Raw genomic sequence first — 26,181 nt, 5'->3', positions numbered from 1 at the left:
GCCTTGCAGCCAAATGATCATGGCCTGAATAGTTTGAAACTCTGAGCCAAAATAAATTTCAGGTCCTTAATATGTGGTTGTTAGGTATTTTGTCCCATTGAAAAGAAAGTGACTAATACAGAAAATTGCTACTGACAGTAGTTTGATCGCTGTAACTATACCTGACCATGTGGTTCAGAACCCTTGAAACTAGTTTGTGGGAGAGTTTGAAAAGGTTTGGGAAAGTGGACTAGAAGATCACTGAAATGATGTAAGTAGAATCTGATTTGTGATTCTGGTTAGGGTTTGGAAAATCAGAACGCTGAAAGGAATATGGAGAGTAAAGGATAGGCCTATGAGGTTTTATTTGGGAAGGAGGATTCTATTGGGGATTAGGTTAAAGGCCAAACCTATTACACTATAGCCAGACATTTGCTTACACTTTGCCAATATTCTGGGGGAGGCTGTGTTTAAAGGGTAAGGGCTAATTATCAGGAAGATGGAATTTCAAAGCAGCCAAGCATCCAGATTTTCGCATAGGCACTTCTGCCTGTTTTTAGCCAGAATTATGTTCAGAATCAGGAGCAGAAAGCAGATGAGAGGGATTTGAAAAACTTAAATTTGGCACAAAAACAACCAGTAAAAATATGGAGGCAAAGGGATTACACTTGCTGAAGAGATTAGTGCCATAAAAAAGACACAAAGTACTTCTAATCAGTGCTAGAAGACACTCTGAGGACATCTCAGGGATCCATAAGACTATACCTATCACAGGCTCAGGGTGCAAAAATGCAAACCATTCATTTGAGAAGAGAGTCCCTAGCATCCCTGATAAAGAGGTGTTACCTAAGAAATTGGGTCCTCAGAATTGAGTTCACCATGATCAGCTATTACACACAGAAAGACCACTCTAGGCATAGTCCAGGGGTGTCTAGATACTATTCAACCTGGTGGCATACGTTGGCATTCTCCACATGGCGATGGTTTTAGTAGCATAAAAAATGCAAGAGTTTTGGTATCAAAAAGACTTACACCCAGATTTCATAAGAAGGCCTGAAGAACATGCCAGCAGCCCCAGAGGGGGCATTGCATAAAGCTGTAGGAAGGAAGTCAAAGTTACAGTGAATACCCCAGGAAGTTGGATATTCCAGGAACATGGAACATGTGCCAGGGAGGATACAGGTAGCAAGTAGAGAAGTAGAGCCACTCCATGAGGGAGGCCACATGGGCTAAAACCAACAAGGTGGTAATAGTAGAGCCACCCAAACACTCTGGAACTCACTTCTTTTTACCACACCACCATTTGCCTTGGATACCAGATCTGGATTCAAGGGGTTTAATGTTTTCTGTGTTACACTGGTTACACAGTATTCTTTTCTATTCCCCTATTCCTCATTTTGAAATGTGAATGTTTAATCTATAGCATTGTACTTTGGAATGTAATTGTGCCAAAAATGACAGGTAACAAGTTTTTTTGGCTGGAAAGGGTAATAAGTCATGGAAAGGGTAGGTGACAAAACTGACACCTGCAAGTTCCAGTTTTTGCTTTGAGAACCAAATAAATGATGCATACCAGGACAAAACTTTCATATCAAAATGCACTGAGTGGGAAATTTGATGAGTTTTAAAGCAGTTGAGCACCAAGATATGTATATAACTTGCTTTTTGAACTTTGTAGATGTTCAAAGCTATGAATTTGCCTTGAATCTCAAAGGAGACTGACTTTTACTTTTGAGAAATCCTAGAACTGTTTAGACTTTATTAGTGAATTTTCAGTTTACACAGAACAGTTACATAACATTAGGTGGAATTATGACCTTATTATTATCTGTATTTGGTAATGAAGTATGGTTTAAGGAGATATATTTGGGTGTCAAGTTGACAAGGGCTAGAATATAATGGTTCGGCTTAATTGTTAGACTGACTGAAGTCAACTCCTGAAGAAGTGATTTGATCATAGGGATCCTATACTCATCAGTGGTTTAAACCACTAATAGTCATAGTGGAATATACTGTTAGAAAATGAGGCCCAGTTGGAAGTGATTCACTCTGGCTTTCTTTCAGAAGGTTTGTCTCTCATTGGCACTCTTTTCCTGTGCTCTGCTTCTTGGTTTCCATGAAGTAACCAACTTTGCTCTATCGTCCCCTTCTACCATGACTTTTCTGCATATAAGACCTCTGATTGTGGGCAATCCCCTCTGAAAATATGAGCCAAATGTTTACTGGCTCTCCTCCTTAAGTTGTGAGTATCAGGTATTTTGTCCCAGTGACAAAAAAAATAACTAATACAATAATTTTACCAAATTGCACTTGAAAACAGAATTCACTTCTAAAAAATAATAAAAACTGGTTTACTAACTTCCTAGTCAACTAGCCCATTTTTGCACTTACTTATGTCTCTATTCATATTCCCATAGAAGTATTTTTCCCTGTATACAATCTCATAATCTGTCTACCCCATTTTTCATTTCGTATTCTCATATATTAATATGTGGAGAAAATTAAAACAGGAAATCATTAAAGAAATAATGACTCAGACCCTCTTAGCCATTGTCACAATTTACTAATCAAAGACTGGACATTGGAGCCATACATATATTTAAATAATGTTAGCTAAGAAAGCTTAAATATTCTTATTTGCAAATCAGTGGATTTTTTGGTGTCATTCCTCTCACCAGAATAGCATATATTTATCTATATCTATTAGGAATGTTTGTGGCAATAAGCAATAAATGGAGTCTTAGAAAACTAAGGGTTAGTTTTTACATAGCAACAAATCCAGAGATGAACAGTTGCTGGTGCTGGTTTTATGTCTGAATGAAAGGACCCCTGACTTTAGCATTCAATCATATCTATATTCCAACAAGAACAGGCAAAGTGGAGAAGATATCCAGAAAAAAATTAGTCTTCTTAGAAATCACACAGCTGATTTTCACTTACATGTGTTCCTACAGAATAATCTCTCTTCCTTTATGGGAGATACCGGGGCTTGAAGCAAGCGTATTTTCACTGAGCTAAATCTCCAGGTCTTTTTTTTTTTTTTTTTTTTTTTGGTACTGGGGATCAAACTCAGGACCTTGTGCTTGCGAGGCAGGTGGCGGAACCACTGAGCGGAATCCCTAGCCCCAGGGTTTTTTAAAAAGATTTTCTTTTCTTTTAAATTTTATGAGAAATTAAAACAAAATTTCATAACCAAATAATAGTGAATAATAATAGTTAATACACTGTATATCATTATCTTCACAGTAGTTATTCAAAGACAAAAATATTCTCTCCTACAAGGAAGAAACAAACAGATGATAGCCCAAAACTTTGTTTTCAACGAAGTATGAAAAAATAGTAGTACAAATGAAGTGAATTAGCAGATATATTAAAATATTCTTGCTATAGTGCAAAAGGTAATTTAGGGAATTATTTGAACTTCTCCTGACTTCCTATTTATCTGTCTTCTATTTTGCCCTTTTGTTACCCAGGATTACATTGCTCTTCTGGGTCACTTCTGGTTCTATATAAACTTCAAGACTGTTTTCTCTACATCTGTAAAAAATGCCATTGGTATTTTGATTAGGATTTCAGTAAATCTGTATATCAATTTTGGAAATATAGCCATTTTGATTATATTAATTCTGCCTATCTAGGAACAGAGGACAACTTTACATATTCTAATGTCTTCATTGAGTTCATTTTTCAAAAAGATGTAGTTTTCATCTTAAAGGCCTTTCACTTTCTTGGCTACATTAATACCAAAGTACTTTTTTGGGGGTATGATGTTCTGAATTGTATTGTTTTCCTAATTTCTTTTTCAGTGAGTTCATTGTTAGTGTATAGTAATGCCATTGATTCTTGTGTTTATTTTGTATCATGCTACTTTGGTGAATTTAGTTATCAATTCTAGGAGACCTTTAGCCTTGTAAGTAAAGGATCATATCATCTGCAAATAAGGATAGTTTTACTTCATCATTTTCTATACACATGCCTTTTTAATTTCTTTTCTTGCCTGATCTGGCTAATGTTTCAAGGACTAATTGAACTGGAGTAATGATAATGGACATCTTTGTCTTGTTCCTGATCTTGGAGTAAAGACTCAGTTTTTCATTATTTAATATGATGTTATCAGTAGGTTAGTTACCTGTATTAGTTACCTGTATTCTTCAGGGTTTTTTTTTGTTTTTCATGAATGGACGTTGGATTTTGTCAAAGGCTTTTTCTGGATCTATTGAAATGATCATGTAATTTTTTTCCCTTGCTTCTTTTTATGTGATGAATTAATTACGTTTATTGATTTCCATATGTTCAACTATCCTTGCATGAAGGATGAAGCCACTTGGTCAGGCTGTATGATCTTTTTGATAATATGTTGTATTCTGTTTTCCAGTATCTTATTAAGGGTTTCTGTGTCTGTGTTCATTGGCCTGTAGTTCTCTTTTTTTGGTTAGACACTTATTTGATTTTGAGGTCAGAACAATGTTAGCTTCTGAGGATAATTTTGAAAATACTCCTCTCAGTTTCACTAAAGAGTTTGAGGAGTATTTATGCCCTGAAGTTCTGGTAGAACTTGGCTGCGAATCCATCAGGTCCTGGACTTTTCTTAGTTGGTAGTGTTTTTATTATTGCTTCAATTTAATTTCCTGTTATTGGATTTTTCAAGTGTCCTTGGTTTAGTTTTGGCAATTCATATATATCTAGGAATCTCTTCTTTCTTTTGAAATCTCCAATTTTCTGGCATATATGTTTGTGAAGTACTTGCTAAAAATTTTGTTGATTCTGGTCTTATTTGTAATGGTTTCACCTTTTTCATTTTTAATTGTGTTGATTTCCTTTTTTGTTTTTGGTAAGATTACCTAAGGGTCTGTCTCTTTTGTTGATTCAAAGAACCATTTCTTCAGTTAATTAATTGTTTGTAGTGCTTTTTAGTCTCTATTTCATTGATTTCTGATCTTTGCAATTGATCTTTGCAGTTTCCCTCCCTGTACTAACTTTGGATTTTTCTTGTTTTTCTGAAACCTTGAGATGCATCATTAGGTTATTTATTTGAGCTCATTCTGTTTTTCTGGTGTGGGTATTCACAGCTAAAAACTTCCCTCATACATCTGCTTTCATTGTGTCCCATAAGTTGTGGTATGTTGTACTGGCATTATCATTTAATTCTAAGAACTGTCTTATTTCTTCTTTAACTTCCTCTGTGACCTATTGATTATTCAATAGTGTGTTGTTTAATTTTCATACATTTGCATAGTTTCTCTGGTTTCTTTTGCTATTGATTTCTAGTTTCTTTGCACTGTGATCTGAAAATATGTATGGTAAAATTCTAATTTTGTGCTTTATTAGCTAGTAGGTGGTCTATTTAGGAAAAAGTACCATGTGCAGTCAAAAAGAATATGTATCCTCTTGTTATGTGGAATATTTTGTATATATTTATTAAGTCCATTTGTTCAAAGATTTGGTTCAACTCTGATATTTCTTTGATAATTGTTTATTTAGTTGATCTATTTGTGATAGTAGGGTTTTGAGGTCCACCACTATAATTGTATTGATGTTTATCTGATGTTCTATGTCTATCAGGTTTCATTTTATGAAGTTGGATGCACCATGGTTTGGTGCATATATACACCTATTTATAATTGTTATTTCTTCCTATTGACTAATTCCATTAAGCAATATGTAATGTCCTTCTTTGTCTCTTTTGACTAGCTTTGGCTTAGGTCCACTTTTTCTTAAAACACATTAGCCACTCCTGCTTGTTTTCAGGTTCCCATTCCATGGAATATAGTTTTCTGCCCTTTGACTTTTTAGTCTGTGAATTTCTTTTTCTGCTAAATGTGTTTCTTTTATAGAGGATACCCTTGGATTTTGTTTCTTGATCCATTCTGCTAATGTGACTATTTTGATTAATGAGTTGAGTCTAATTGCATTGATAATTGTAATTAATATATATTGCCTTATTCCTGTCACTGTATTATTTTCCTTTTGCTCTTCTGCTTTTTACCATTTTACTTTATAGGTGGACCTACATGCTGCATTCATTTTATTGGACCTTTTGTCATGGTTAGCTTCATTGTCTCCTTTGAGGATATCCTTGAGAATTTTTTGGAGTGCTGGTTTGATGGTCATAAACTGCTTTAGGTTCTCTTTATCATAGAAATGTCTTATTTCTCCATCAATTTTGAAAAATAATTTTTCAGTATGGGAGGGAAGTTGTTTTCTTTTAGCTATTTAAATACCTCATTCCATGGTCTCCTTGTCTCTAACATTTATGTGAAGTTTCTTGCAATTCTGATAGATTTTCCTTTATAAGTGATTCTTAACTTTTCTCTAGCAGCCTTTAAAATTCTGTTGTGTTGTATTTCTTGTATTTTAATTAATATGTGGCATAGATTTTTTTTTCTGATCATTGTCATTCAGGGTTCTATATGCCTAGTTATCTCTATGTTAAGTTCTTTTTCCTGGTCTAGAAACTTTTCTGCTATTGCTTGTATAAACAGCTTTTTTTATGGCCTTTGTGCTGTCTTCTAATTTTTCATTAATTTCTCTTACTCTTATTTTAGTCTTCTCTGAGTAATGTAAGTAGTTCTTGGATTTATTTTTCATGTTCTCTTATTGTTTCTAAGGTATTTCTCATTAATTGATCATTGAGTATAGCCATGACCAGTAGATTTGACTCTGTCTTCACATGAGTTATTTCTACTGCCCATACTTTCAATCTTATTTTGAGTTTTCTGGATTTCTGTTTAGATTTTTTTGTCAATTTTCATATTTTCCATGCTGGGTATTCACGTGTTGCATCTTTTTCTTTAGCTCTAGTAGATTGTTTTTAGTGTCTTCTCTAGACTTGTTGATCCTTTGTTTCATTAGGGTAATTATCTTTTTAGTTGAATCTTTAAAATGGCCACACACCTTGCTGATGTATTTTATTTTATTTTTTTTACCCTTTTAGACCATTCTATGGTGTGGCTTACAATTTCCTTCCCCATAATACATCCTCAAACTGGTTTTGGGGTGGTTGGGAATTTTTTGGAGGCATTTTGTTTCCTTATCTTTTCGTGTTTCTATGTTTCCTTTGTTTATTTTTGTTCTAGAGTTTTTTACTTCCTTGGGGCCTGCCCCTTGGGAATGTGCCACAGTACTGTTTACGACCCACAGGCAATCCAGTATTAGCATACAGAAAAATCCAATTAAGCAACCAATATGTTACCTTGGCTATATTAGTTAAGCCAGTACAACAATGGCATCAAATGTCAACTGGATATTGACAAACCTTAACAACAACTTGTGAACTATCCTTAACCAGCAAAAAGAGGTGTGTTATTTTAGCAAATAACTTAGGCCACCCATCTAATAACTACTAATTTCTGTGGGATACAGGCAGTAGTGCAAGAATTCAAGCATACCAATAGATTAAATGCCTTCTCCTTCAGGATCCCCCTCTGAAGATGACATCCACCAACTCTGGTTTTCCACAACAGAATACAGCTTCTGTGATCTTACTAGCCCATGTCTGGACCTCCAATTGGCTGCCAGGAGATCCCTGTTTAGCTGTTACCTTCTCCAAGCCTGTCTCGCTGGCAGTCTGTCATCTGGTCTCTGTAGTGGGGTGATAGTTCAGTCCTTCAGTAAAACTTCTACTGGGTGTGTTGCTTATCACAAACATTTACATTATAGGATTAATGTTTTAATACCCTAATATTTTACACTTTACGTTTCCTCAAAATTTCAATGTGCATTGAGTGCAGACACTATTTTATATTGCCCTTTTCTGTCTGCACAGAACAGTGCACTGTGAGACATGTACAGTTACCCATACAATTTGATGTGTTCTATTCAGGCATATTCAAACCTGAAATCAGGAACCACTAAATTCTTATTGTGTAATCCTAATGAAGAGAATTTAAATTTTTGTTTCTTGATTATACATGTATAAAAAATTAATAAGTTACAAGGAAAATATAAAAATTTAATATAATAAAATACATGGAACCTGGTATGTGCCTATTCCACATTATCTTTCTTTATATATGCCTGATTATATTTGATAATACAAAATATTTAAAATTTCTACATAATGCAATATGCACTATGAGCCAAAGAATCAAAGCTTTAAAAACAAATTTCCATAGAACTTGTTACATGAGAAGAGAAACACACTCTTAAAATAAAAGGTATTCCAGCTTCACTTACTACTTCATTCAAGACTATTAAATGTACTCCCTGATTATACTGATAGTAGACATCTAGATAGCCATATAGCAATCTTTAAAGATAATATCTTTCCATCTTTATAGTTTTGTTACAATGAAATCAAAGTGACTATATCAATTAGTTTCCCATTGCTGACAAAATACCCAACTCTCACAAATTAAAAGATGAGAGGTTTATTTGACTCACAGTTTTAGTGAAGAGTTGGCTGGCTTTAAGCAGAAATGTCATGGAAGATGGGAATAGCAAAGTAAAAGTGCTAAATTCATGGCAGGCATGAGGCACAGAGAGAGACTAGAGAAGCATCAGTTAAGAAAGCACCCTTCTAGGTCACACATCCAAACAGCATAGTCAGCTATGACCTCATCAATGGACTAATCCATTGAAGACTATACAGCACCCATGCTCCAATCATCTTCCAAGCACTTGATAGTTTTGAAGGACATTTTAGATCTGAACCATAGTGGAAGACTATCTGGAAGGTATATATGCCAAGAAAATCCACTTTTATTCACAGGACATGTTTATCGGGGACATTGATAAAGATTTTGATTTCATGAGACACCTAATTTTTGCTCTAAGTTTCTTTTTAGTTTTGTCTCTATTTAAAAACCCAACATATCTTTATTAGTATTATATGTTCACTTATATTTTTTTTGAAAAGTTGCTAGAAGATAGGATAATATAAATTTATACAAGTAATTAAGATTGTAATGGCATCTAAAAGGACTTTTAAAGAAAATTTAAGATCTTAAAAATTAAACTATTGAGTCTGTCCCACAGCTCCCAACCCAGAGAAAGGGGCTTTTGGGCCACCTTCTGTCCTGCCACTCCTGGCCCAGAGGAAGGGGCTTCCCGGACACCATCCCTACCACCGCTCCCAGCCCCTGTCCCACTTCTTCCAGCTCAGAGGAGGTGAGCCACACAGGCGCCAAGAGCACCACCCTGCCCCCCCCATTGAAATGAGAAAATACATAAATAAGTCTCGAAACCAAACTTCCAGATCACCTACAGCAAACCCAAAGGGAAATGAGATGGAACACTCTGATACTCAACCACCTGGACCCACTGAACTGGCAATAAAAGGGGATCTGGAAAAAATGAAATCAGAAATAATTTCCTAGATACCAGGAGAAATTGTGCTCCTAGTGCAAGACATGATTAATAAATCTAGAGAGGAGCTGAGGAACATGATGGAATCCCAACATAGGAAACAAATGGAATCCATAAAACAGATCCAAATACATTTTGAGGACATGAAAAACTCCACTGAAAGTCTACAGAGCAGAATGAGCCAATGGGAGGACAGAATTTCAGACATGGAAGGTAAGATTGCAATTAATGATGAGGAAAAGAAAAATTGCTTCAAAGTTATAGGGGAACACGAGAAATCAATCCAGCAGCTGCTAGACGATGCAAAGAAGAATAACATAAGACTGATTGGAGTCAATGAAGAAACAGGAGAGAGTGCAGATGACATAAAAAACTCTTCTCAGAAGTAATGGCAGAAAACTTCCCAAGCAAGGAAAAGAACTTGATATACAGATAAGTAAGGTATATAGGACTCCAAATAGCCTTGTTCAAAAAAAATCTACACATAGGTGTATAATTGTTAAGATTCCAGAAACTCAACAGAAGAACAAAGTTCTACAAGCAGTTAGGGAAAAGAAACAAATCACATAAAAGGAAAGACCATCAGAATCACAGCAGACTTCTCAACACAAATCATCAAGGCAAGAAGACCTTGGAATGACATATTCCAAGTGCTAAAAGAAAACAGCCACCAACCCAGATTGATGTACCCTGAAAAACTGTCTTTCAAAACTGATGGAGAAACAAGATACTTTCATGACAAGGAGCATCTTAGGAACTTCATGAATACCAAACAAGCACTCCAAAAAATTTTACGCAATATCCTAGGAACAGACATTGAGGATCACAACCCCAGGAAGCAAAGCAGAATGAACTCATATGGCATGACAAGAAATTAAATGGAAAGGGGGAGAACCCAACAAAAAGAAAAAGTCATGGCAATGACAAGTCAATACATTTCAGTTATTACCATCAACGTTAATGGTCTCAATTCACCAATCAAAAGAAATAGACTGGCAGAATGGATCAGGAAGTAAAATCCAACAATATGCTGCATACAAGAAACACACTTCATTCAAAAGGAAACTCATAGACTGAAAGTTAAAGGGTGGAAAACAATACTCCATGTGACAGGAAATGAAAAAAAGCAGGAGTAGCTATCCTCTTGGCAGATCAAGTAGATTTCAAACCAACGCTAATTAAGAGAGATGAAGAAGGACACTACATCCTTTTAAAGGGAAGAATCCAAGAGGAAGAGATGACAATCATAAATATCTATGCACCAAACACTAGTGCACCCAACTATATAAAACAAATACTAACAGACATGAAAAGCCATATATGCACTAATACAATTGTAGTGGGGGACCTCAACACCCCACTGTCACAAATAGATAGATCAACTAGACTAAAAATAAGTACTGAAATACTAGAACTCAATCGAACTCTTGAACAAATGAATTTAACAGATGTTTACAGAGTCTTCCACCCCACAAAATCAGAATACACATTCTTCTCAGCTGCACATGGGCCATTCTCCAAAATAGACCACATACTCACACATAGAACATGTTTAAGTAAGTGCAAAGGAATTGAAGTTATCCCCTGTATATCATCAGACCACAGTGAGATGAAATTGGAGATCCATTGCAAAAGAAACTCAAAAACTTTCATAAAAATGTGGAAATTGAACAACACACTTCTGAATAACCAATGGGTCACAGAGGAAATTAAAGAAGAAATCAGACAGTTCCTTCAATTAAATGACAATGACAATACAACATATCAGAATCTATGGGACACAATGAAAGCAGTCTTATGAGGGAAATTCATAGCAGAGAATATGCATATTAGGAAAACAGAGCGAGCCCAATTAAACAACCTGATGCTGGACCTCAAGCTTCCAGAAAAAGAAGAGCAGGACAACCCCAAAGCTCATACAAGGGAGGAAATTATAAAGATCAGAGGAGAAATCAATGCAATGGAGACTAAGAGAACAATACAAAAAAATCAATGAAGCCAAGAGTTGGTTCTTTGAAAGAATCAACAAAACTGACAAACCCTTAGCCAACCTTATCAGAAAAAGGAAAGAAAAGGCCCAAATCCATGCAATTAGGAATGAAAAGGGTGAAATTACAACAGGCCCAGCAGAAATCCAGAGCATCATCAATACCTACTTCCAGAGTCTATACGCCAATAAGATGGACAACACAGAAGAAATGCACAGATTCCTAGATACATATGAATTACCAAAGTTGAACGAAGAAGACCTAAAAATTCTGAACAATCCAATATCAACCAATGAAATTGAAAATGTAATTAAAAACTTATCAACTAAGAAAAGCCCAGGCCCTGATGGCTTCACTGCTGAATTCTACAAGACATTTAGAGAGGAACTGCTGCCACTACTGTTTAAACTCTTCAATGAAATTGAAAGGGAAGCAATAGCCCAAATTCATTCCTGGAAGCAAGAATCACCTTGATCCCCAAAGCAGAGAAAGACCCAACTGAAAAAGAGAACTATAGGCCAATCTCATTACTGAACATAGATGCAAAATTCCTTAATAAGATACTGGCAAATAGAATGCAGAAGATTATCAAGAAGATCATACACCCTGATCAAGTGGAATTCATCCCAGGGATGCAGGGATGGTTCAACATATGCAAATCAATCAATGTAATACACTATATTAATAGAGCCAAGGACAAAAGCCATATGATTATCTCCATAGACACAGAAAAAGCATTTGACAAAATCCAGCATGGATTTATGATAAAAACCCTACAAAAATTGGAATAGATGGTCTCTACCTCAAACTGACAGAAGCCATCTATGAAAAACCAACAGCAAATATCATATTAAACAGTCAAAAATTGAAATCCTTCACACTAAAATCAGGAACAGGACAAGGATGTCCACTATCACCACTTTTGTTCAATATAGTTTTGGAAACATTAGCCACAGCAATTAGACAAGAGAAAGAAATAAAAGCAATAAAGATAGGTAATGAAGAAGTCAAATTGTCATTATTTGCAGATGACAAGATACTCTATATAGAAGACCCCAAGAACTCCACCAAAAGTCTTCTAGACCTAATAACCAAATTCAGTCAAGTAGCTGGTTACAAGGTTAACACACAAAAATCAATACCTTTCCTCTACACCAATGACAGACTCACTGAGAGAGAAATAGGGCAAATAATTCCTTTCACAATAGCATCCAAAAAACTGAAATACCTAGGAATCATCCTAACAAACGAAATCAAAGACCTCTTCTCTGAAAACTATAGCACTCTGAAAAGAGAGATTGAAGATGATATCAGAAAATGGACAGACATCCCCTGCTCCTGGATAGGAAGGATTAATAGAGTGAAAATGGCCATACTTCCAACTGCTATATAGATTCAATGCAATTCCAATTGAGATCCCAGCAGCATACTTCATAGGCCTTGAGAAAATAATCCACAAATTCATTTGGAACTAGAAGAGACCCAGAATAGCAAAAGCAATTCTAGGTAACAGAGACATGACAGGGGGTATTACAATCCCCAACCTGCAACTATATGACAAAGCTACTGTGATAAAAACAGCATAGTACTGTCAAAGAAACAGACCTGAGGACCAGTGGAACAGATTAGAAGATGCAGAAACAATGCCAGACACACTCAGCCATCTCATTTTCAATAAATGAGCCCAACACCCTCACTGGAGGAAAGTTGGCCTCTTTAATAAATAGTGCTGGAAAAATTGGGTTTCAACTTGCCAAGGATTAAAACTAGACCTATATCTCTCACCATGCACTAAACTAAAATCAAAATGGATTAAAGATCTAAATATTAAAATAGAAACGCTGAACAAGTTGGAACAGAGGTGAGGTAGAACTCTTGAAGACATCAGTGTAGGAAAAGATTTTATGAACGAAACTTCATTTGCCCGTGAACTAGCACAAACAATCAACAAGTGGGATCTCTTCTTATAAAAAAGCTTCTGCACAGCAAGAGAAACCACCAGCAGTGTGAAGAGACAACCCACAATGTGGGAAAAAAATCTTCACCTGCTCTTCCTCAGACAAAGGTCTACTATCTCAAATCTGTAAGATCAGGCCTCTCAAATTTAAAGACCCAATCCGAAAATGGGCATCTGAAATGAACAGACATTTCTCAGATAAGGAAGTAGAAATAGCAAATAAATACATGAAAAAATGTTCAACATCACTGGTCATTTGAGAGATGCAAATGAAAACAATGCTGAGATTCCACCTCACTCCAGAAAGAATGGCTGCTATCATGAAATCAACCAATAACAAATGCTGGCGGGGCTGTGGGGAAAGAGGAACCCTGCTCCACTGCTGGTGGGAGTGTAGACTGGTGCAAGCACTGTGGAAATCAGTATGGAGATACCTCAAAGAACTAGGACTGGAAGTCCCATTTGACCCTGCTATTCCACTGCTGGGGATCTTCCCCAAAGAATTAAAAGAATCATACCACAGTGATATATGTGCGCTCATGTTCATAGCAGCACAGTTTGTGATAGCTAAAACTTGGAAGTAGCCCAAATGCCCATCAACTGGAGACTGGATTAAGAAAATGTGGTTTTTTAATAAAATGGAGCACTACTCAGCCATAAAAAATGAGAAGTTAAAGACATTTATAGCTAAGTGGATGCCCATTGAGGCAATACTCTTAAGTGAAATAAATAGGACACACATGTATAAATACCAAATAGTTTCTCTGGTGTGAGAAACTGAAAGAGTAAATAAGGACTAAAATGTATAATAGGTAATGTGAAATAAGAAGAAAAGGGGCAAAGGGGAAGGAAGTGGGAGTTGTAGGGAAAAGGAAAGAAAATGGAATTAATATGAGAAAATGGAAAAATGGGAACAAAATCTTTGTAAATAGGGAGGACTGGAGGGGTTGAAGGGAGGGCTGGGCAAGGGTAAAAGCTAAGAACCAAGAGAGATTATGTAAAGGTGCAAATTTCCAATGATGAATGTCAGTATATTGTATACCTAAAATGTACCAATGATTAGAATGAATAATCGATAATGCAAAATAGGAAGAAAAGGTCCAAAGGGGTAGGGGTAGTGGGAGGGGCAGGGGAAAGGAAAGTAGGGAAAGGAAAAATGATGAGAAATGGAAAAAATAGAAATAAAATCTTTGTAAATAGGGAAGGGTGGAGGGCGTGAAGGGAGGGCTAGGAATGGGGAAAAAATAAGAACCAAGATGCATTATGTAAAAGTACAATTCCCAATGAGAAATGTAATTGTGTTGTATACCTACAATGTACCAATGAAAGAATTTAAGAAAAAAAATTAAACTATTAATAGTTACATTTAAGTTATATTCTTACAAGGTAAATAAAAATACCAATTATTTTTCAAAGTTTTATTATAGCATTATTTAAATATACATGAAGGTAGATAAAAATGTTACAGTGACCAATGAATAATGCTTTTATTATCCCGCACCCAAAACTGAACAGATCATGAATAAATGTCGTGCTTCTTATCTATTGCTGGAAATGTAAGAAATGAGGGTGGCAAGAAGGAAGAAGATAAATGTAACACAGAAAACAAAATCTAACGGCTTTAAACAAGTATCTATGGTTTAATTTTCTGTGAGTTAGAAATTTAGGAGTAGCATAGTCATGTGGTTCTGACTGAGAGTCATTCACAAGGTTGCAGACAAAAAGCTGTTTGAGTCTCAGCTGTCTGCAGGATGCTAGGATTGGAAGCTTCAGTCCTGTGGTGTCATTTTTAGGTGGCCATTGGCAAGAGGTCTCAGTACCTCAGAGGCTGTGGGCAGGCACTTAGTTCTCAGTGCTGTCCACTGCTTCCCACAGAGAAAAGATTTGTGAAAAGGGACAGAGAGGAAGCCATCAAGACTATTATGAACTTACTTTTGAAAATTGTACACTGTTGTGTCTTCCACATTCTATTAGTAGTTCATTAGTAGTAAGTCATTACACAGTTTACACTCAAAGGGAAAAGAATCCATCTCTACTTTTTGAAAGGAAGAATATTGAATAATTTTTGGCAGTTTTAAATCACCACAACATTTCTACCCACTTTTCACTTACATTACATCATTCAATCAATAAATACTCCTGTATACATTCTTTTTTTTTTTTTTTTTGAATTGGAGATTGAACTCAGGACCTTGTGCTTGCAAGGCAGGTGCTGGCACCACTGAGCTAAATCCCTGGCCCTCCTGTATACATTCTTAAATGTTAAAAACTTCTAAAAAACAAAACCACATCATTCTCATACCTTAAAAAATTTAAAATTTCTTAGTATCACCAAATGTCTACTGCTCAATTTTTTTCATAATTTTTTACAGTTGGTTTAGTTTGAATCAGAATATAAGCACAGACCACCTATTGAATTTAACACTTTTAAAGTGGTGTCAAATCTTCCTTTGATCATCCAAAATGAATTATACTTAGAACCAGACAAATTATGAAAGTCTTTCTAAGTGTTCTCATTGATGACATTCATCTATTATTGTTCCTGTGTTCTTTATTGTTCTTTTTATAAGGAAATGAAATAGGAAAGCAGATTTTCCTAGATTAACTTTGAACCTGTAATGTGTGCTGCCACTTTGATTATAATCCTAATATGCCACAGGTGCATACTACAGGAGCGAGTGGAAACACAGACAGGGGTACAATGACAGCTAATTGTCCATAATCTATTTATCCCAAGGAACACTTATACATCTGGTGCATATTTAGGTATTTGCTACTTGCAGTATTTTTTGTGATTTCTGAGCACAGAAACATCTATATCTAAATCAACATAAACAGGAAAAAAGGCTATCAAGAGGCTTTAAAGTAGCAAGACAAAAAGTACAGGTTTTTGTGTCTTGGAAGTGAATGGTTCCATTCATGTCAATAGCGATTTTGTTTTATATGTACTGTATTAGGTTTGGGCACCAAGTACTTGACTCCCATTTCAGAGTGAATTACTTTGTTAAATGCAGGTATTTAAACAGGATAGGTACTTTAACAATTTGTTTCCTCAATAAGTACTTCTATCTTGTATTGAATATTTCATAGTATTATCCTCTATTTTCATTAATATGTGTTTATATGTGTGCGTATGTATATCTACTCAGAAAATACTAAAGTAACTCATGAATTTTGTCTTATACCCTGATTTTGACTTTTATTTTGGGTCAAGTATGTTTCAATCTGTTTCATAATTAATGATTTTTTATTCCTATTTGCAACTGACATTTTTTATAAGCAGAATTATAGCTAATTTTGCATAAATGATATTCTAAATGTTCAAAATAAAAAAGTGAAAAGTTCATAACTGACTATATCATATCTGCATTAAAGAAATAGAATTAACATGCAATAAAATATTTAAATTAATTTATTTAGAAAAATGTTTTGAAATAGTCAACATTCTTACTAAGCTGTTGAATATTTCTTCAACATTAACATTCCTGTTTTCATAAAAATATTAAATATTTTCACTATATGTATTTTAACATTAATGCATGGCTAATAAATTGCTTTATTATTCATCTATATGAATTTGCAAGCATTTATGAAAAATTTCTGTAGCTGATTTTTGTTATTTAATGAAATGTCAAGAATATAATTACTTGTAAATTCAAACTATTGTTCAAGTTTATTTCACGAGGCACAACCATTTATACCAAGAAATGTACACAAACAAGACTTCCTTTTATAGCAGACATTAAACTTTGAGAGCAGTTGACTTTGTTATCTCGATCCAATTTTTAATGCTTACTATTAAGTTTTCTTTCTTTCCTTCTTTTTTAAAAATTTCAAACCACCAGAGAATGATTTCCTTAAGAATGTTCTCTCAGGTATGTTCAGAATATTAATTAGGCCCATCTATTTCTGTCCAGTAATAACAATGCCCAAGGGTTGAATGGATGCTGTGACCTGTGAAAGAACTATTCATATGCTTTAGTCTGCCCTAGCACATTCTTTAACAAGTAAACATAGACGTTTTTCACAGTGCTCTTAAATGTTTCAACTGTGTGTTTCATGTTCAGTTCTTGCATCTCCAACCATACAGCTTTTCTTCTTCTTTTGAGGGAGACTTCCTTGCGCTACTAATTTAAATGCTTCTGCCTTTATGACTATTTTACTGCCATACCTATGGGGCTTCTTACTGTATTTGCCTGTAAATGAAGGAGATTTTAAGGGAATTAAATTTATTCAGACTAAATCTTCTGGGGCATGCAAAGTCATCTTAAACAATTAGCAATAATTAAAAAGCATCTATTCAGACTGGATAAAAGGTAAATAGATTTCATTTAAATATAGTAGCTAGTTGGTATAGTTTTCCCATTTGCATGTGTTTTTTTTAACCTCCCGTTGGCAAATGACTTCAAATAAAAGAAAGCATTGAGTTTGTCACTTTGTATAATTTTTTTACTCATGAGTGCCATTAACAAATTGCTATACTAAAAAATTTAATTATCTTTAATTTAGGTGGTGCAACTAGCACTGAATATTATAGCATGAACATTATGCTTGAGTAAAATCTAGGTGGTTGTTGCTTTTCTGTTTGTTTTTAATCTTAATGTAGATGTGACTAAAACTCTATGGATTTTCAACTTCTTATACTTTCCTATAAAACTTATTCTTACATCTACCTGCTTCAATTAACTATTCTTTAAACGTATTAAAAGGGTTAAAAGCATAACATGTTCTTGAAGTTCTCCTTACATTGTTTCAACTTAGGACAGGTTTTATGAGTAGTCAGAAAAGACAGATTGTATTTTTATTCAGATGCATTTACAAACATCTGCTACTATGTGTTTAAATGCTGTGATGTATAAAGGTAGATTTTTGTTTCTTTACATGTGCATATATGAGAGCACACAGAGATTTATACAAAAAGAAATAATTTTTTTTTCAAGAAATTTACAGTTTAGCCCATGCGGCAACACATATGAGATTCTGTGAGGGGATCACAAAGGAAGACATCTAAAATCCAAACTCTATTATTTGATATTTTAGTAGTATAGCTCCATTTTCAGAATTTTTAAAAAATCATATTTTCTTATAAATATGATGTTACTATACTAAACAATTATAATTGTTTATCTGACAGAATAAAATAGACTGGGGAAGAGAAAAAAGAAATATGAATGGGTACAGAAAAGACTGAAAAATATTCAGTGTAAAGATACTTTTTTTTAAAAGGCTGTCAAAACACAGCCGTTCTATGCCAGGAAAAAAAGTGTGTAATGATTTTTGGTGTAAAAAATCTACAATTAAGGACAGACTATAGTGTTATTGAGGTTAGGCATGCAGATTTGATCTCTTATAAGACAGACAATTTTACTGATATGTAGCTGCCTACTCAGCCATTTACAAATGCATTATAAGAAACAAAAAATTAAAATAAAGTATAAGAAATCCATAATAACCATTGTAAGAAAAAAAACTGAAATTGAATTCATTTTATAGTGATGGTGGGTTAGTCATTTAACTTTAACACATATTAAAGACTGCATTACTTAAAAGCATATATATCCTCAGCTTTTGGAAAAGAGAATTTTTGGCAAGCCAATAAATTTCAAAGAGGAGGGCTGTAGTAAAAAATAATATGGGCTTCTGAGAAGAATGTGGTTCTGCTAATATTCAGCAGAAGGCCCTATATCTTACCAAGTACAAATGTATATAGCAAGGGTAATAATACATTCCTTGATGGTAGTTGTGTAGATAAAAAGATAGCTTTAGAGTAATAACATAATGAAATAACTGTCTTGGGGAACTAAAAATACTAAAATCTTCCTGTAATTTAGTCTCATATAATATTGCTAGATAGTAAGATTATTATCTTCTAAATACAGAAGAATGTTACCCTTAAGATATAATAAAGACATAATAGAGAATTTCAAAGAACATCAAAATATACAGCAAAAATATCAAGTATACAATTTTTGGACTGTATTTAGAATGTGAGAATCCTAGGGGTACTTCAGCATGTAAAGCCCTTGTAGTATACAATTGTCCCTGAAGGTTACATTTCTCTGGCTGACATAGAAAATGCTGTTGTATTGTATTGCTGTTGTGTTGTATTGTATTGTAATGCTGTTGTATTTGTCTTTCCATCTGGAATCCACTGCTTGTGTTGACTTGCATCTCTTACCTGATCCAAATTAGATGTACTCATCAAGATGCATAAGAGAATTTTCATAAAAATTGCATCTTATTCTTAGTAATATTTCTTCTCAAAAATCCTTATTAATAATTCTTAAATCTATATTACTATCAAATCTTTGCATTCAATAGTTTAGCTTTTTATTTGTAACAGTCTAGGCATGTTATATTATTTACATTAGTGGGAAAAACATTTAATTGTATTTTGACCTTTTATAATTGCAGATTTTGAAAATAGGTTTAATGTATATAATAACTAGAGATGTTTTAACTATAAAAAGAATGGTTTTAATATATTATAACACTCAGGATATTATGATATCAATTAGAATGCTTAAAACATAAATGAATATTAAATATGAATAAATAAATAAAAATGTACCAGTTAAGGTCCACCAAAGGAACATACTTAATAACATGTTATTAACAATATGATTATACACATATACATAATATATATAATATATATATATTAGAAAGAGAGAGGATTTACAAGGTAGGCTTACAATGACTGCCTACAAAAGGATTGTCTGTGTGAAGGAAAGAAGAAAATCCAGTCAAAAATTGAAGGCCCAAAACTCACTGCCGTCCCCTTGTGAGTCTGCATCAGGAAGCAGAAGGATCTGTGTTGGAAGAGTCTGTTCTGAAAATACTGAGACAGACATATAAAGGTAATGGTGAAGGCTGGAACACTGAAGAAGCAAAAAATCAACTTCCTTCTTTCCCTTTTTATTCCATCCAGGCTATGGACTTATTAGTTGGTGTTACCAACATCCATGATAAATCTTCTCTCTTTAGTAAGTAATTCATGCAGACAAACCCAGAACTGTGCTAAATTAATCCACTAGGCATTTCTTATTCAAGTTAACAGCACAGTTAATTATCACAATCCATCCCTTGTCAACTTGATAGCCAGACATATTTTGTTAAATCATACTTAGTCTCCGGATACAATTGCAAATTTGTAATTATGCCTAACATGATATAACTATCCTGCATACAAGTGGAAGCCCACTAATTCCCTCTCCAAAATAGAAGGCAAAGTTTTTCTTTTGGCAATGTTTCCTCCTAAACTTTTATGACTTAAACATTATAAATTTAACAATACTTAAGAACCAATATTAAGTCTATCAACATTATGTTAGAAAAGAAGAAAATAAAGATATCTACTTGCTTAATATATGTGTATATATTCACAAGCATATTAATAAAATAGGAGAGAATTATTATAATTACAATCCTTTTTCTGTTACTGGTCACATAGTCTTTGTTGGTATTTATAACTATCTTCTTTTATTATCCATTCTGTGTTCCCATAGCCTTTAGCAAGCACCTCAGCAGGTTTTCATTCTTTTCCTGATGGGGAGGCTCATGATTTAATTTTTAAATGCTTTTTTCACCCTGCCTGATTGGTTGTTGTAGTTCCTCATTCACTTTAATAATAAAGAATAGTAAATACTGAAAGGCATCCTAAGAGATATCCCACACTACAAATATATCCTTCCTTCCCTCCTTTATGAATTAATAGTGCAATTCCCCCTAGACAGTGTGGATCAATAACCCATCCCAATACCATAACTCTCTTTTTAGCTTTTATTTAGAGCCATGAGAAAATGAAATGACCAGGAATAAGTCTTAGCTTCCAGTTCAATGAAATCACTGCTGTGCTTCCTGGTAAAAACCTTTCTCTCTCTGAAACAGGAAACAGAAATTTTGCTAGTGGGTCACTAGGGGTAAAGGTGAGTGGTATCATTCCCACTTCCACACATTGATTTCTGGACTCATGAATCCTGGCTATGGATTGCTTTTCACAAAATGTGGTGTTCTATCCACTTGATTACTAAAGTCCTCTTCTGCTGAGCTCACCTTTTGGTGATCTGTAGAAACCAGCCTATAAGCTGAGCTCAAACCTGACCAAGAGGTGACAAATATGAAAAATAAGGAGACACAGAAACAAGTTAAAATCTGGGAGGCCAGCACATTCATGTCTCCCTTCAACATAGAGCCCCAAATGACTGGCACACCTTAGCTTTATTCACTCAGGCACGGGCATAAGCAATTAAGGTTCCATGGGATTCATCTGTCTTCCATTTTTCATGGTACTTCTCTGGGTAAACAACTTAACCTCAGGTGTTTTTACTTTTTCCTGTAACATGTTAGCACATTTGTATGCTCTCTTTCTCCTCAGTGCTCCCCAAGGAGGCCAATTAAGCCTCATTCTTTCTATCTGATTTCCACAGTAATAATTTACATGGAACACAAATATCATGTATCCTTTACCTATATAGAGAAGACTGTCTACATAACTCTACCCCAAATATTTTGTCAATTTTCCAGTCATATTCCTTCCAAGTCCCTGACCATACAGCCAGATCATTGGCTGTAGCCCATGAATCAGTATATAATTGCACATATGACCATTTTTTCTTTAATGTAAAGAGTACAACCAAATGTACTACCCACTGTTCAGCTCACTGTGAAGATTTCCCTTCACTGTTATTCAGGGATGTCCTGGAAAAGGGTCGTATTGCTACAGCTGTTCACTTTCCTGGGTGTTTGTGTAACATGAAGAACCATCTGTAAACCAGACTCTAGTTTTCTCCTCCTCTGTCAGATGAGTTCATAGGTGCATGCTGGTAGACAGGAGCCAGTATAGCAGGAGTAGGAACCATGGGCATTTGGACAAATTCATGTAACTTACTCGTGCCCTCCAGACTTGCTCAGGTTCAACATGTGTATACCACTTCCATCTAATGATGGACTATTATTGTGTATGTTCAACTTCATGACTCAGTGGATCAGATAATATCCAGCTCATGTTAGTTAACTTGGGTCACATGGTAACCAGGTGTTCCATGGTCAAGCAAGTGTTCAGTTTCCACTAAGGCTCAGTAGCAGTTCAGGAGCTGCTTTTCAGAGGGAGAGTAATTGTCTACAGATGATGACCGAGCCTTGTTCCACAATCCTCAAAAAGCCTCCGCTGTGATTCACCAATGAGATCCTGCCAGAGACTCCAAACAGCACCTCTTCTCGCTGCTGACACTTCAAGTACCATTGCATCTGCTGAATCACATGGCCCCAGTGGCAAAGTAGCCTGCACAGCTGCCTAGATCTGTTGCAGAACCTTCTCTTGTTCAGGATCCCACTGAAAACTAGCAGCTTTTGAGTCATTTGATAAATGGGCTGGAGTAACACACCTAACTGAGCAATGTGTTATCTCCAAAATCAAAATAGACCCATTAGGCCTTGTGTCTTGTTTTTTGTTGTAGGAGATGCCAGAAGCAACAACTTGTCCTTCACCTTTGTAGGAATATCTGTGCATGCTCCACACCACTGTACTCCTAGTAATTTCACTGAGATAGTTCTCTGACACACAAATGATTTATTAGCAAGTCTAGAGTGGTTGCAAACTCCTGCACATTTGGTCCAATCAGCAAAATATCCAAGGAAATGGATCAGTGTGATACCTTATGGAAGAGGAATACAATCAATATCTCTGAAAATTAAGTTGATATAACTCTGAGATAGTACCGTGAAGGTGTATTGCTGGTCTTGCCAACTGAAAGTAACTGGTTTCTGGGGTGTCTTATGGATAGATATGGAGAAAAAGGCATTTGTCAAATCAATAGATATCAGGTACCAGGAGATGTGTTAATCTTCTCAAGGAAGTCACATCTAGTATAGCAGTTGCAATTGGGGGTCACACTTGACTACATTTATGGTAATCCACTGTCATTTTCCAAGACCCATCTGTTTTCTGGTCAGGCCAAATAGGAGAATTTTATGGGGATCTGATGGAAACCACCACCTCTGCATCTTTCAAGTCCTTGATTAGTGGTAGAAGTCTCTGTAACCCCTCCAGGGATATGACATTGTTTTTGGCTTACTATTTTATAATATAAAGGCAACTAATGGCTTCCATTTGGCCTTTCCAACAATAATAGCTCTCACTCTACAGGTTACAGAACCAATGTAAAGATTTTGCCAAGTACTAATTATATCTACTGCAATTATTCATTCAGAAACTGGGAAAATAACTACAGGATGGATTTAGTGACACACTAGACTCACTATGAGTTGAACTTTTGCTAAAACTCCACTGATCTCCTGATTTTCATAGCCTCTTACTCTTACTGGAAGGCCACAATGATATCTTGGATTCCCTGGAATTAGTGCTTGTTCAGAACCAGTGTCCAGTAGTCCCTGAAATGTCTCATCATTTCCCTTTTCCCAGTGTACAATTACCCTGGTAAAAGGTCATGGTTCCTTTGGGGAAGAATGGGGAAAGACTGACAGTATAAACCTTGGTCCTTCCACAAGGGGACTTGGCCACCCATTTGTTCAAGGGGTTCTAGGTTTGTAAACTGGCTCAAATCTGGGAATTGGTTGAGGGGCTGTGATTTTCTGTTACTATGATTTGAGGTAGATTTCTGTTCATTTGTCCTTAAATTTTTCTAATTATAGATATATATTTTATAGTTTGGGTCTTAATGTTCTCTCAAAGCCTCATGGAGTCATAAGTGGCTGAATCTAGAGTGTGTGATGCTGAGAGTAAGGATGTGTGATCACTAAATCAGTACACTGGTTGGTTTGGCACCATCCCAATCCCAGTAGCCTGGATAAAATATAAGGGACAGAAAAGGGCTCGTGTTCTCCATTGTTGATTTTGCTACTGTGTGGGTGCCGTGAAATGTTGCTTCTCTGCAATGCCTCTCTGCCATGTGCCACTCTGCTGTGGAGCCAGACTGAAAACTCTACAAACTGTGAGCTAAATAAACTCTTTCCCCTTTAATTTTGGGTGCCAGGTATTTTGTCTCAGCAAGAAGAGAAAAATAACTGAGAAACACTTCATGAGCTGCAACATTAATTCATAATCTCTCCTTAATGAGTCTATATGTACAAACTCAGCCTGATCCAGGTGTATGTTTTGCCATTATTGTCCCACACCCTTAAAATCCATTCCTGTACTTGTTTTTCAGACCTCTGTTTATAAGAGCTGGACAACTCAAGAAGTTCTTTGGGAGGATAGCAGACCTCCTCATGAGTCATACTGCTCACCTCATCTTTAGGAGCCTTTGGCAACTTGAGCCTGGTTATAGGTCTACAAGTAAAAGTGGGTGCCAAGGGTGGGTCCTGAGGAGTGTCAGCATTACCATGCTTGGTAACTGGATCAGACAACACAGAATCAGTCTCCTCAGACCAACACCACAGAGGGTGGATGTTGGGATGCCTTCACCACAGAGAGTGAGGAAATATCTTCCTCTTGCAAAATAATCACATTAGGACCTCAATGTTTCCAGCCTTGTCAGGATCCTCCCTAGTATCTCCATCCCAATTATTATGTGTTTGGGTTTCTGCAATCTCAGCCCTGTGGCTAAAGGAGAGAAGGTTCTCTTTCAGGACACCTTAGAAATTTTTAGATTCATCATGTGTATCTAGAGCTGGGAATTTGAACCTTTGAGACCCTAATTTTCCTTTATTAATTTGTCTTCATACTTAGAAGACCTTTTTATGCATGTCTGGGGTCCATGATGTTCCTTTACTAGTTTGTCCAGAGACATTGAGAGCAACCAATTAGCATCATTATATTTCTCATTCTGCCAAAAATATTCCAAAGTATTGTATATAGAATCACTAAATTCTTTTCATCTCATCAGTGGTGAATTAGGATAATCAAATGAATTTACAATGCATATTAGTTTAAATGGTTCATATCACTGACTAACAGTACTCTGTACATTATCAGAAGAAGAGATCATGGCATCTTTAGGTCTCATCAAATTAGTCAAGTCTAGGAACCACTAAACTCATTACAGAAACTCATCTTTACACCTCCTTTTCTCTAGAGCTACTCCTGGTACCAAAACCTGTATCATTTAAGTTTCACTAGAGGGACAGATGTAATAGGATATAATATACACACACATGACATACATGACACAAAAAATTATTTACAAGATAGGCTTAAAAATGGTTGCCTGCAAAAGGGCTGTGTGCTGGAGAGTAGAGGACTCAATCAAAAGTCAAAGGTCTGAAGCTCACCATCACAGAGTAGCCTTCAAGTGTGGATCTAGAAGTTAATGGGTCTGTGTTGGAAGGCTGAATAGTCTGGGAGGGTGGAGACAAATGTCAAAGTCTATGGCAAAGACACGAGCTCTCCAAAGAGGTAAGAAGCAAGACTTCCTTCTTCTTTCCCTTTCTATTCCATCCAGGTATTTGTTGATGTCACCTATTTCTGGGATGGGTCTTCCCTCTGTAGTAAACCAAACATCCACACACACCCAGAACTGAGCTAAACTAACCCACTAGGTGTTTCTTATCCAAGTTGAAACCACATAGTTAACTATGGCAATGAATAAATGCTAAAATTGAATTATTGTCATTTGATAGGACAAAATAAAATATCTGACTTGAGTGTTTTAGAAAATTTTATGTGCATAATTTTAAGGAGGGAACCAAAAAAAAATAAAAAGAAAAACAAGTTGACATTCCTATGGTTTTGATTATGTGGAGATTTTTCCAGGATCATTTTACAAATGAGACAATAAATAAATATGGTAACAAAAAATTAATAATATTATTTATTCAAGTATTGGTGACCAAATGTTTATTTTTCATAAATGAGAAAAATATCCTACAAAGTAAACATCAAATCCATCTGTTGGATGAAGTGACATTTGAAGAATGTTTGTTGGGGGCTAGGCCAGTGAAAGTAGCATTAAAAGGTTTCCCAAATTCTTCTAAGTTTTTATAGAGAGTATT

The sequence above is a fragment of the Heterocephalus glaber genome, unplaced genomic scaffold, assembly GCF_053883595.1.
Source record: "Heterocephalus glaber isolate CG9 unplaced genomic scaffold, H.glaber_assembly_v1.0 deba00001504, whole genome shotgun sequence".
In the NCBI taxonomy this organism is placed as follows: Eukaryota; Metazoa; Chordata; class Mammalia; order Rodentia; family Bathyergidae; genus Heterocephalus; species Heterocephalus glaber.
Note: the sequence above shows the minus strand (reverse complement) of the source record.